Source organism: Xenopus laevis, chromosome 4S, assembly GCF_017654675.1.
Source record: "Xenopus laevis strain J_2021 chromosome 4S, Xenopus_laevis_v10.1, whole genome shotgun sequence".
NCBI lineage: Eukaryota > Metazoa > Chordata > Amphibia > Anura > Pipidae > Xenopus > Xenopus laevis.
The window spans coordinates 4622485-4636272 of record NC_054378.1 but is presented as its reverse complement, the minus strand read 5'-3'; positions in this window follow the sequence as shown (position 1 = coordinate 4636272).

Sequence of the window (13788 nt, the reverse complement as noted above, 5' to 3'; positions counted from 1 at the left end):
GAACCCTCCATAGAGGGTTATTGCACATGTGTAGGGCAGGGGTCCGCTGGTGTAACTAGATATCACTGGGCTCCACAGCAAATTATTTTTTAGGCCTCCAAAATGTCTAGAGGTTGACCTGTTTTAGCAATATTTATTGAGATTGTATATGAATTAGGGCCTCATGAGGCCCCTATCCCTCCTGGGCCCCCTGCAGCCGCAGGGTCTGCTTCCTCTGTAGTTACACCCCTGCAGGGGTCCCCAATATTTTTTATCTGTGAGCTAAATTCAATAGTAAATAGGGTTGGGGAGAAACACAAGCATGAAATAAGTTCCTGGGGGGGATAAGAGCTGTTATTGGCTATTTGGTAGCTCTTATGTGGAGTTTATGTTCTAACGTACACCTGATTTTTATGGAACAACTGCCTCCAAACCAGGAATTCAACATCCAATGGGTTGGAGAGCAACATGTTCTATCTATCTATCTATCTATCTCTATCTATCTATCTATCTATCTATCTCTATCTATCTATCTATCTATCTATCTATCTATCTATCTATCTATCTATCTATCTATCTATCTATCTATATCTATCTATCTTGCTATCTGAAAAATTCTGATATCTAAACTCCCCCTATCCAAGTGATAGAAATGGAATATAACATAGATCAGCCCAGCTTTAAATAAAGTCCTATAGAGCAACAAATTGAAATGGAGCTCACTCTTCTTTTTTATTTTCTGTTATAATTTGGGTTCTTCTAAGATGAAAAAATTAAGCAACCCCAGCCATATCATACTCTTCCATCATTTGCAACTAGTAATGAGCAAATTTGTCCCATTTTGCTTCACCAAAAAATTTGTGAAACTCCCAAAAAAAATGCAAAAAGGCAAAAGATTTGCGAAACACATTGAAGTCAATGGGCATCAAAAATTTGTCACGTGCAACAATACTTTTATGCACAAGACAATTTTTTGCACGTGCAACAATTTTTTCTCACTCCAGATACATTAAAGTCAATGGGGTGTTTTTTCTTATGGCAACTTTTTGTCGCACTTTTTTAAAAAATGTCGGGATGGAAGAATTTTGCCACGAATCCATGTCTGGCAAATAAATCCACTCATTGCTATTTGCAACTCAAATTTGATTATTCTAAAGTCATATCCTGGTTTTAATTTTACATAAACAAAACCTTGCCATTGACAAATGAGCCCTTTGTCAAATGATTTACTTGAAGTGAGTTCCTTGAGGATTTTTGCACAGCCCAAAATATATGGAAAGAGGACAAACTGTGTAAGATGGTGTAGTCAAAAACCGTTGGTAAGTACATGGAAAACTTTGCACAAACATTAAAATCTGTTCCAGACACGCTGTTTTGCATAAGCAAAGTGAATGGCACTGAGTTCAGAGTTTATGCTTTAATAATAATAAATAGGCTGTGTGTGAATCCACATGAATCCTTAGCAAAATATTTTTGTAAAATTTGAATATTGCAGAATAAAACATGATTTTTGTTGCCCATAGACTTGCATGCATTTCAGCAAATTTTTACTATTTCGTGAATTTTTGGTGAACTGAAACTGGTCAGAATCACAATAAGAATATTTTACTATATAAGCCATGGCACTGCCATGCTTTTAATCAGATCTGAGGAATTTTGATATATATATTGCACACACTATTAGTTGTTACTATCCAAATGCCAAAGAACTGGGTGTGCAGTGGGCAGTGCTAATCAAAATTAAGTTTGAATTGGCAGAAACCCTATGTCGTTATATGGATTTTGTCCATAGAAAAAATGAGGAAAGGGATAGATTTTTTGTGAAGACAAGATCAAGTAAGTAATCATCCTTATGACTGATTGTATTTCTCTACTGCTGGAGGTCAAAGAAGAAGGTTAGGTAAAGAAGTTGAGATGGCCAAGAGTGAATTGACCATTGAAATCACCCAAGATAATGGTCAGCTTAGAATTTAGGAAAAAGGAGAGCCAGGATTCAAAATCAGAGCTGAATTCAGGGTGATAGAAGGAGCTCTATAAACAATCACTACCTGCACAGAGAGCTGAACTATATATTTACACCAAAAGAAGAAAAGAAGAAAGAAGCGGTATAGAGATGAGTTGAAAGCAGCAGGAGAGAGGTGAGAGCAGAATACCTACTCCACCATCAGCTAAGTGGGGAGTATGAGTCTAATTTAAATATACAGAACCCAACTAAAGCCATGCTGATTACAACACATGCCGTTTTCTATAGCAAAATCTTGAATGTGATCTCTTAACAAATCTTTATGTAACTTGTCTACCACAGATGTTAAATGTATGGGTCTATAAGTATTACTATTTAAATATTATAGCATCTTTCCTCCAGTCCAAAGATGCTATACCAGATAAAAGTGAGTTTGATAAAATAAGAAAAAGAGGCCTGGCTATAACTCATTATTTTTATTTTGTAGATTTCATTTCTAAATTATACTGCAAATAATTCACTCTGTCATATAAAATGTCATTCCCGAACCAACAAGTAATTGTTTTTAGTTTAATATTGGTGTGTAGACAGCCATCTCAGATCATTTTCTCTTCTTGTGTGCTTTCAGAAAGAGCAAGCACTTCATGGTGGAACTGCTTTCCGACAGGCTATTGTTTTCCTACTCAATGTAACTGAAGGAGTTGCAGTGGAACATGAGTTCTATATCTACTACAGAGCTGTTATCTTGTGTCAGGAAGCTGTTATCTCGTTACCTTTCCATTGTTCTGTTGTTAGGCTGCTGGGGGGAAAGTGGTATCAATCCAACTTGCAGTGCAGCAGTAAAGAATGACTGAAGTTTATCAGAACACAAGTCACAAAACTGGGGGCACCTGGGAAACTGACAAAATGTCAGATTTCAAAAGTAAATATTAAAACATTTATTTGAAAATGGATCTCAGTGCAGAAGTCTGCTGGAGCAGCACTATTAAAGGAAGCATTTTGAAAAAACTTTTTCCCGTGACATTATCCCTTTAACTAAGTTCTCTAAGTACCACGGGGTATATTCCATTCGACCATGTGGTCTTGTTCACATTAATTTGAGTAAAGATTTATTTTTATTACCATATCCCCTGTAAGCTATTGACTTGAGTGTACAAAGCTATCTGTGCCCCGGACAAGTGGGTCTTGCAAATCTAACTCATCTATTTTATACACTGAAAAAAATGATTTCCATTATTTGCTGGAGCTACAATCCTAACCTGCATCTTTTTACAATGAATATACTTTAAACATTTTGGGTGTTAGTCACAGCCTGTGCCAATATGAGTTCCTCATTTTCAGTCTTCGTCTTCTATTGTTGTTATACTACTCTTGTTTGTATTTAAATCCTCTAAATTAATTTTCTGTCCCCTCTGACTTTTGTTTTACAATGCTTTCCTATTTATTCCTATTCACTTTCTTACTTCTGTATTAAGCCACATAAGATGGTTCTTAGTCTTAAATTTTCTTCTGAATTGCTTGTTGTTAGGGATGTTTTCCCCACTTCTAATGGAAAAAGCCCCATGCAACTGTAGTCATAAAAGTTTTAAAGAATAAAAATATTTTGATGTTATAGAAACATATGTTATATGAGGCGTTGTCGCACTTTATCTGAAAAGGAAATGCTATGGGTTTGTTTTGATGTCATAGTAATTCAAATTGTAGATACTGTACAAGCAATATAATAGATCAGCGTTGCTGGGGTCACAATGTTAATCCATAAGGTTTTGTATAAACCAGTGTTGATCTGTTGTATGTTCTCTTTCTATCATAAGTTGGGGGAGTTTATTGCCTCTGTTGTATATTCTCTATTTTTAATAAAGTCACCAACTTCAGTAATTCCATGGACAGAAGAAACTAATAGAAAGTCTACTCATCAGTTTATAATTTACATTATGGAACATAATTTCTAAAAATGCTACTAGTATCTTCCCAGATTCAACCTCACAGCCATGGCTAATCTAGGCTTTATTTTTACTGCTACACTAAGGGATATGTTTAGGAATATCACTGAAGCTAATCTGAGCATTCTCATGGACATGGGCACTAGCATCTGGGATGCCCAAAGCTAAATGCAAATGTACCAGAAGGGGGGATATTTGGACATTAAAATTGTAGAACAAACCCACCATTGATCAGTTGAACCAAAGGACACACAAGCCATATCTTTTTGAATAAATAACTGAAAAACATTTGATTTTTGATCGTTAGTGTCCCTTTTTTAAAATGTGTCTTTAAAATTTCCACACAGGAGCTAGAATGATTAAGAAGCCATAGATAGGTCTACTGATTAGTGATGGGCGAATTTGTCCCATTTTGCCTCACCACGAAATTTGGAGGGAAATTTGCAAAACGGGCGAAAAATTCATGAAACGCAAGTTTTGACGTCAGCGTCAATTCGCCGATGACATCTGAAAGTCAATGGGTGTCCGTTAATTCATGCCCATTGACGTAAAAAAAAAAACGTTGATGCCCACAAAATCGCCACAATTCGCAGCTGCCAAATAAATTCGCCCATCACTAGTACTGATGTTTTAGGTAGCTGCAAGTTAAAGAAACCATGGGGTATAGGGTGCAAAGGGCTAAATTGAGTCAAATATCCCTTCACAGTGCCAAACATGCAATGTAAGCTTTCTTAAAACAGAATGGATTGACTTGACTTATGCTAGACACATAGGGCTACTCTAGAAAAATCAATCAGTCAGTAACAAATACAATTCAACAAACCATAAAATAATTCAACACTGAGCTTAAAGAGGACACAGATCAGAGGTGTTGGAGATTAAAATGAAGACCGTAATCCAACCACAAGCAACTGAAAAGCAAACAACCCACGTATTCAACGAAGTGGTTTGCAAACTTGAAATAATATAGGAGGAGCCCAGGTACATGGTATGTAGGAAAATACAGAATATACTAGACTTAAATAAAAAATAAGAATGAAAAGAAAATCAAGCTGACTGGTAATGCCTAAACTGTATCTCCCTACAGTTGTGTCCAGAATAATAGCAGTGTGTTTAAAACAAGGCTCTGTTTTAATATCACAGAAAAAAAGAAAATAGTTTTTTTTTAAATTGTGATTTTTTGGATACAATGGAGTCTATAAAAGATGGCCTTTCCTTAATTCAGAGCTTTTTGGATAATCGGTTTCCAGATAATGGATCTCATACCTGTAATAGCTTTTATTTCCATGCATGCAAAAGCATTGCACATTCTATAACAAATCAAAACATGAAGAAAAAATGATCAAATGTGTGTTATTTCTTTACGGAAAGCAAAGAAAGGCGAATATTAGGCTGTTCCAAACAATAGCAGTGCTATACAAATTCAAACATTCACTGTATGTTTCGAAATGTTGCTTTCTTTTGAATTACTGAACTAATATTTAATTTTATAAGCAGCATTTCTGAGTGAGAACTGCTGCACATCTGTGTTGCATGGAGTCCACCAACTTCTGGCACCTGGTACATTCCACAATTCTTCTGCATTTCTTGATTTTGCTTTAGAAACAGCATTTTTGATGTCACCCTACACATTTTCTATTGGATTAAGGACCAGGGATTGGGTTGGCCACTCCATAGCATCAATCTTGTTATTCTGGAACCAAGATCAGTGGCTCAGTTACTGGTGTGTTTAGGGTCATTGCCTTGTTAAAACACCCATTTCAGGAGCATTTTTTCTTTGGCAAAAGGCAACATGACCTCTTGAAGTACTTTGATTTATTAAAACTGATCCATGATCCCTGATATGTGATAAATAGGCCCAACACCAGGATACATATGTTAGGACAGCATTGAATGTCGAAGGCCCCCACCTCTGTTTAGGGATGGTTTCTCCACCTTGATATGAATCGCCATTTTCATGCCTTATTCAAACCAGCAGTCTTCTTTATCCAAAATACTGTATCTTCAATGGAGTGTCCCTTGTATTTTAGGTGTAAAAAGATAGCTAAGTCTTGCCCTGTAGAGTTCACCTATGTTGAGCCATTTGGTTGGTGAGCAGTTGCTTTGTCTCCCCAATGTACAGATCTGTTAATTTCTCGCTACACTGGACTGCGTATACCACATTGCTTTGTTTTTTTTGGTGTTGGGTCCTTAGGGTGTACCAGTTTGTGCCTCAGTGTGTTGCTAGTTTTTAAAAACACAGGGATGTGGTGTTTGTTGAAAATCCTCCTGAGTTTCTCTGATACTCCAGCTACATAAGGGATGACTATATTCCGCCTACTATGTGTCTCCGGACGGCTGTTTCCTTTGGTGTCCTGTTGGGCTGAGATTTCTGTTCTACTTAGCCTGATAGGACAGGGAAAATACTGATACAGTAATCAGTCTCTCAATCATATCTTAAAATTAAATGTGTTATCTGTGCCATCCCGCCAGCGATTTACCTTCTAGCCAACGAGAAGGCAGTTCGGGGACATTGGTCGCCCAAAGAAGAGAAGATTTGTCGCTGGGCGCAACTAATCTTCCCGATTCTTAGCGTGTGTCACTGCCCTAATACGTTAGTACCTTTTGAAGTTTTAAGCCCTGCTTGTTTGTTTTTCCTTATAATTAACTAACTTTACGTGCATCTCTTGACCTTTACTAGCTTATGATCTTAACATTCATTGTTTACCTGCAAATCAATGACTTTAGCCTTTCTGAAAGACAAGTCAATGCTTGTTGAAGTAGTGATTTCTTTGTTACAGCTACAGTATGATGAAGCTAAGTTCTTATTAGTACTGAGCTGAAAACTCTTCTTATATCTGATACAGTCATCTGTATAAAATTAAGACTTACTACTTAAATAGCAGAGTTTATTTAAGCAATGGTGCTGCTCTTGTGTTTTTTGAACAGAAACAATTAGTATAGTATAGTCGCTGCATTGTATTTACAAGAATTTGCATTAAAATGTTTACATTTTCTGTATAATTATGAAACCACTATTCATGGGGGGGAGGGGTGCAAAATGCTTTAGTGGGCAAAAGCCTAGTAAAACAGTAGTTTATTTAGATTAGTGGTACTTTGTTTTGAAAAGCTGGTTAATGCTCACAGATTAACGATATAAAACAAGAACAAGAGGGTTATTTATCATAATCCGAAAACATCTCATTATTTTCTGAAATCTACTCTGATCAAATCCACACAGGTTATTTCCCCTTATTTAACAATACATTTTGCCGAATATTTCCTGTGCAAGAAAAAACTCTAAAACTTTGTGAAAAATTTGAATCGTAAACCACAAAATCTTCGGATTATTGCACGAAACGCAACACAGATCAGGATATCTTCGGGACATCTCACATTAAGTTATATATAACCTGCAGGTCTGAGATGCCAGATTTTTGGATTCTGACTTTTTGTTATAGTAAAAAAAGATTAATTTAGAGTTTTAGGCATTCAAACTTTTAATAAATAACCCTCAAGTGTTGAGTCACTTGTGTGTATGGTGGTTTGATAATAACATTCAGACTTGCATATTTTATGTAAAAATAAAGTATAGTTACTGCTTTGTTCCATGAACAAGGTGCAGCAGAAGTTGTCAATACAGTGAATGGAATGGTAGTACTAGTACTACTAATATTAGTTATAGTAGCATAGGGAGAAAAGACACAGGGGGTTATTTACTAAAATTCAAATTTAGCTCATATTTTAACAAAATATGAAAAAAAAACCTATAACCAAACTCCCATGCCTGATTTTAGCTTATTTATTAATGAAATAACTTGATTTAATTGGATCTTTGAAAAATTCGATATAATCAAGCAAAAACCTGAACTGCTCAAATATTTCGAGTTTCTTTGAGAATTGCTGATATTTTTCTGGCTTTTTTCATGAATCGCTTGATTTTGTTAAAGTTTTTACCTGAAAACCTAAAAAAAGTCAGATTTTTTAGCAAAAACCCCCGAAGACCCCAGTGACTTCAATTTGAGATAGGTGCCTCTCACATTTATTTATACAGGACCTTGAGAGGTCTGAGATGTCTGATTTCCAGATTTGGGTTTTTTGCAGCATCGGGGTATGATAAATCTCATCAGCTGTGTATTCTGGTATCTTTAAGAAATAATGATTCATGTGGCCCTTTTTACGTCTTTGAACTTATATCTATGTACACATTAATTTGTTTGAAAAGCTCTTCAACCAATCATCTCCACCAACCTCTAGCTTATGAGCTTAACATTCATTGTTTGTCTAAAACAGAAACCTTGCTTGCTCAAGTAATACATTTTCGGTGTTAAAGTGTCTATTATGGAGCTCTTTTATATACAGATATATACAGATATATACAGATGTGATGCTAGCACATCATTTTCAAAGAGCTTGTTTAACATTTATAATGGGGCAAATGGCTTTTAATTTGTTGTCTCTGCATTTTTGTTCATTAAATGTATTAAATGTATAAGCATTGTTATTACTTTTTAGTAGCTTGGAATATAAAGGCACATTCACCAATTATTACCAATTATACATTTTTACTTTCGTAAAAAACATTGTGGTGACACATAATTTTATGAAATTTCCGAAATGTAGCATTTCTATTTTACTGAACCAGGGAGTCTATAAACTGCATGCAGGTATAGGATCTATTAACTGGAAACCCGGTATCCAGAAAGTTCCAAATAACGGAAAAGGCTGTCTCCCATAGATTCCATCTTATCCAAATAATCCAAAAATTTTTTAAAAAAATGATTTGCTTTTTCTCTATAATAATAAAACTGTACCTTGTACTTGATCCAAGGTACTACAATTAAGGTCTTTCCCATTGGTCATATGAAAGATCTTTTGTCTACTCTACTAAAGTTAACAGCTGAATTGTCAGCTATGCAGGTAAAAAATAATTCTTTAGCTCTGATGATTCAGCATTAACGTTACTATGTTGGAGAATTCAAAGGTGCCCAATCATAATTTTTAGTCCTGCCCAATCGACGAGATGACCAACATTCAAGGCTTTTTACCATTATTATGCCTCCCACCACACACACAACATTTATCGTACAAAATTACTTTCATACATAATATGGGTGCATCTATGGCCACCTTAACATATACTATATCTGTATTGGACGCCAATTTGGTTTATTTAATTTTTAAATCATTTTCTAGTAGACTTGAGGTATGAGAATCCAAATTATGGAACAATCCTTTATCCAGAAAACCCCAGGTCCAAAGCATTCTGGATAGCAGGTCCTATACCTGTATCACATTTTTGGTTCTGCCCTACCCGCCACCCCTACTGGATTAAGATCTAGTATGCCCACCTAAATTCAATGACACACATGTCCACATCTCCATACAAGGAATTAGTTATATCAACGCTTATCACTATCATAAATCAGAGCAGGCCCAACACAACTTATTTTCTCATAAATGGGATTACTGACTTCTTTTTATTAATACCTGGTCAAGTGAAATAGTCTGGTTGCTTTTGGTTAAACTACATATTGACCTACAAGATATTCCACTGAAGAGACTCTCCAAATACACCCTCCAATCCCCACCCAAACAGTCAGCTTCATTACCTTGTTTTTTTTTCCCCCAACTAAAATTGGATCTTCCTCTTTCACTTTTCTATTTCTGCCTCACTCAAATTATTTCTATGAGTAATCACTGTATTGGGTATAAGCATATTTTGGCACTCATTGTTTGACATTGTTTTCTACAATCCTAATTAAATAATAATTTCTAACAATAAAGTGGTGTACCCCTAGCCTTTTTGTGCCTTGACAATGCCTTGACAATGTCAGTGGCACAAACAAGTGAACAAGTCAACAGCAATATGTAATGGAAAAATTATAAAAATGCAATAGAGATACAATTTAAAAAGTGATTATAAGCTGGGGCTAATTTAAAAATACTGGACTAATTTGCACATGGGCAGTTACCATACCAACCAAGCAGTGACTGGCTTATTCAGGTTGAACAATGAGAAAAATAATTAGATTGGTTGCCATGGGTTACTGCCCAGGTGCAAATTTGCCTAGTTTTTATAAATGACCCCCTTCCTGTGTTTAGCACTCATGCCAGTGAAATATACTTGAAATACTATAACATTCTTTCTACTTGCAAGTTCCATGTTTAGAAGTGTCATTTTCAGAAAGCAATAAATGCCAGGACACGGATATGATGCAGAAGGGCGTCAGGCCCCAGTGATTACTGATGTTAAGACAAACAAATACAATGTTTTAGGGGCGGGCCCCTTTGTCAGGTTCACCTGATGAAGCGGCTCACCGCAAAACATTGCATTTGTTCAACTTGACACATTAAAACCAGGGACTTGACCCTGTTTTGCATCACATCTGTGTGATGACATTTACAGTTTACTTAAAGTTTATTGGGGGGTGCCATTTTACTGCTTAGCACCAGAGGCAACCTATTAGGAGAGGCCATGTGTGCAAAACTCTAGGGGGCCGATTCACTAACTTCGAGTGAAGGATTCGAAGTAAAAAAACGGTGAATTTCGAAGTGTTTTTTGGGCTACTTCGACCATCGAATGGGCTACTACGACCTTCGACTACGACTTCAAATCGAAGGATTCGTACTAAAAATCGTTTGACTATCATTCGATAGTCGAAGTACTGTCTCTTTAAGAAAAAACTTCGACCCCCTAGTTTGCCATCTAAAAGCTACCGAACTCAATGTTAGCCTATGGGGAAGGTCCCCATAGGCTTTCCTAAGTTTTTTTGATCGAAGGATATTCCTTCGATCGTTGGATTAAAATCCTTCGAATCGTACGATTCGAAGGATTTAATCGTTCGATCGAAGGAATAATCCTTAAACTATTTGCCAGTCGAATATCGAGGGTTAATTAACCCTCGATATTCGACTCTTTGTGAATCGGCCCCCAGATGTAATACTTCTCTTTACACTGCCAAACTTATGTAGCACCTTTTTACTTAACCTGAAGTGGAATTTGGGTGCAGCCAATTTGTGTTAAGTATTTCCCAAATACACTAAATCTGTGCATGTAAAACTTTAATCAGTTCTAGCGTGCGAGGGTGCAGAAAATCCAATCTATTATCTATTTGAATGGTTTATATGGTGATATAAGATTGGCCTAATATAATTAGATATGTTTTTCAATCATTCACAATTTTTCATTGCAATCTAAACATTTTTTTTTTTTGCAAAATGCCTCTAAAACTAAAAATTCAAGATTTATGAACTGTAAAAACCACAAGAAAAGTTTACATACAAAATGGAGGTTCCATAGAAGTCAATGGAATCTGCACTGATCCTATTTTATCTTTTTTTTTAATCATTCAGATATTTTTTCTCTTGTAATTGTCTGAAAAAGCTTTTCAATTTTTTTTGATAGTTCAACACATTTTTCCTTTCATACTTTCTATAATCTGATATTTTACAGAAATAGAGTTTAATCAAAAAGTTCTAATACCAATAAAAATTGAACTTTAATAAATGGGCATCCCAATTTCAGTATCATCTATTATTGAGGTTCCCAAACTGTGGTGCAGATCTACCTAGGGGATCTAGAACAGCAATTTAGAGACCTCCCCTGAAGCTTATTCAGGTTATTCGCAAATCAGGATATCTTCAGGACATCTGACATTGACTTCTACATGATCTCGGCAGGTCTGAGTTGGCATACTTTTTTATTCCGACTTTTAACACCATCTGACTTTAATAAATGATAAAAAATTCTCCAAAATGATGTTTGCCTTTTAAAAGTTTGACTAGAAAAAAATTGTACTTTAATACATAACCCCCTTAATGTCAAGTTTGGGGAGAATGCCCCCATATATCTCAGATATGCTTGAAAGTCAAGTCTGAGGGCCATTATAGCATGAGACTTGGGGACATATACTGGGGAGCTAATTCATCAACCTTTTGAGATTGCTTTTCAACATTTGTAGCAAAATCTTTTCTTTTTCTATGGTCGTCAGCTTATTTAAGAAATAACAAACGTAACACACATGAAAACCACAATTTTCCATTTTCATTGAGGTTCTAAAAACTGGTATCTTACATGTTACAAATGCACTTACCATTGACTTCAATTTGGTAAATTTGGTATTTTTTTCAAATACATTGGAAGAACACAATCCCAGTGTCTAATAAATCTACCACTTATTTTCTTTCCAAGATGTACATGAAAGTGTGCTTGAATTGGAGAGTCTATTTAGGTATTTAGAACTTGGGTTATTGTGGGGGGGGGGGTTGTACATACTCAATAAAGGATTGTTGGTGATTAATAGATTTAATTTGTTCTTCGTTTATATTATATCAATTATGAGGACGCACAACCTTATAGAGTCAATAGGGCACCTGTCCTGCATCCTGTTCTGAAACAGGCAAAAAATGTGCCTATTGTTGCTGGTAAATCCTGGAGCTTCTGCCACCTCAAAGGTGGCAATATCTCCAGGGTTCAATTGTAAATCCATTTGACCAGTGACACTATCATCACAAGCATATGATCACTGGTTAAATGGATTCATAAACCACCTGATTCAATCATTTAGAGAACTTGACAATTTAATTATATAAAATGTAATGTTTGCAGGTGATGAATAAAGAAATGGAGCATGCCCCTACTGGCTAAAAATGAGCCATTTGTCATAGTCACCTCTACTAAGACATTCTTAAGTCATCATCTACCATAGCCAACAACATTAGCAGACGTGTATAATCATTTATACCCACGTCCAATACATATGTCTGTGCATCATTAAAGTTCTAAAATGTTTTTTTTTTTTCACTCCTGAGTCCTCTAGCATATGTTTGATATTCTACCCCTGTTGTTACACCAATGACAGGTTTTATATTGTGATGTAATTTTTATTGGCAACATTAGCAAGGCTCTTTAATTCAGATAGAGGCGACAGTAGCCCCAGTTTTACCGGCTATATAGAAAGCCAAAATATGCATTATATTCAGTCTGTTTATATGTATATGTTACTTTGTTTGCACCCACTTATTATTGGGTGCACTCATGAACAGGCGCCATTATATATGCCCTTGTTTTTGGATTTGTTGAATTTTTGTTTTAGTTATCCTGGGGTTTTTTTTTTAGCTAGGACACAACTTTTAGGGGCCCATTCACCAAGCTCGAGTGAAGGAATAGAGGAAAATAGAGGAAAAATAGTTCGATTTTTGAATGTTTTTTTGGCTACTTTGACCATCAAATTGGCTACTTCGACCATCGACTACGACCTTTGACTTCGAATCGAACGATTCAAACTAAAAATCGTTCGAATATTCGACCATTCGATAATCGAATCAAAATTCGACCCCCTAGTTTGCAACCTAAAACCTACCGAGGCCAATGTTAGCCTATGGGGAAGGTCCCCATAGGCTTTCTAAGGTTTTTCTGATCAAAGGATAATCCTTCGATCGATGGATTACAATCCTTCTAATCGTTTGATTCCTTCGATCGAACAAATTGCGCTAAATCCTTCGACTTCGATATTCGAAGTCGAAGGATTTCAATTCGGCAGTCGAATATCGAGGGTTAATTAACCCTCGATATTCGACCCTAGGTAAATGTGCCCCCTAATATCAACAACGTTATTTTTATAGTGTTGATACATAGAAAACATCATTGCTCCACCTAACTATATAAGAAGGGAATATGATGCAAAGTAATTGTTTCATAACTATTGCTATATGACTATTGCAGCAATATATTTTAACTAATCCCACTTTACTTTATTAACTTTTACCTATGACTTTTTTCCAATAAAAACACACACTTATATGGTTGACAAACAATTTTCATGTCCAAAAACTGAAAAGAAACCAGTTAGACTCTTTGGTGCCATAAGGTTCTGCCTTGCATGACAACTCAGCAGATTCAGAGTTATTCTCAGAAAAAAC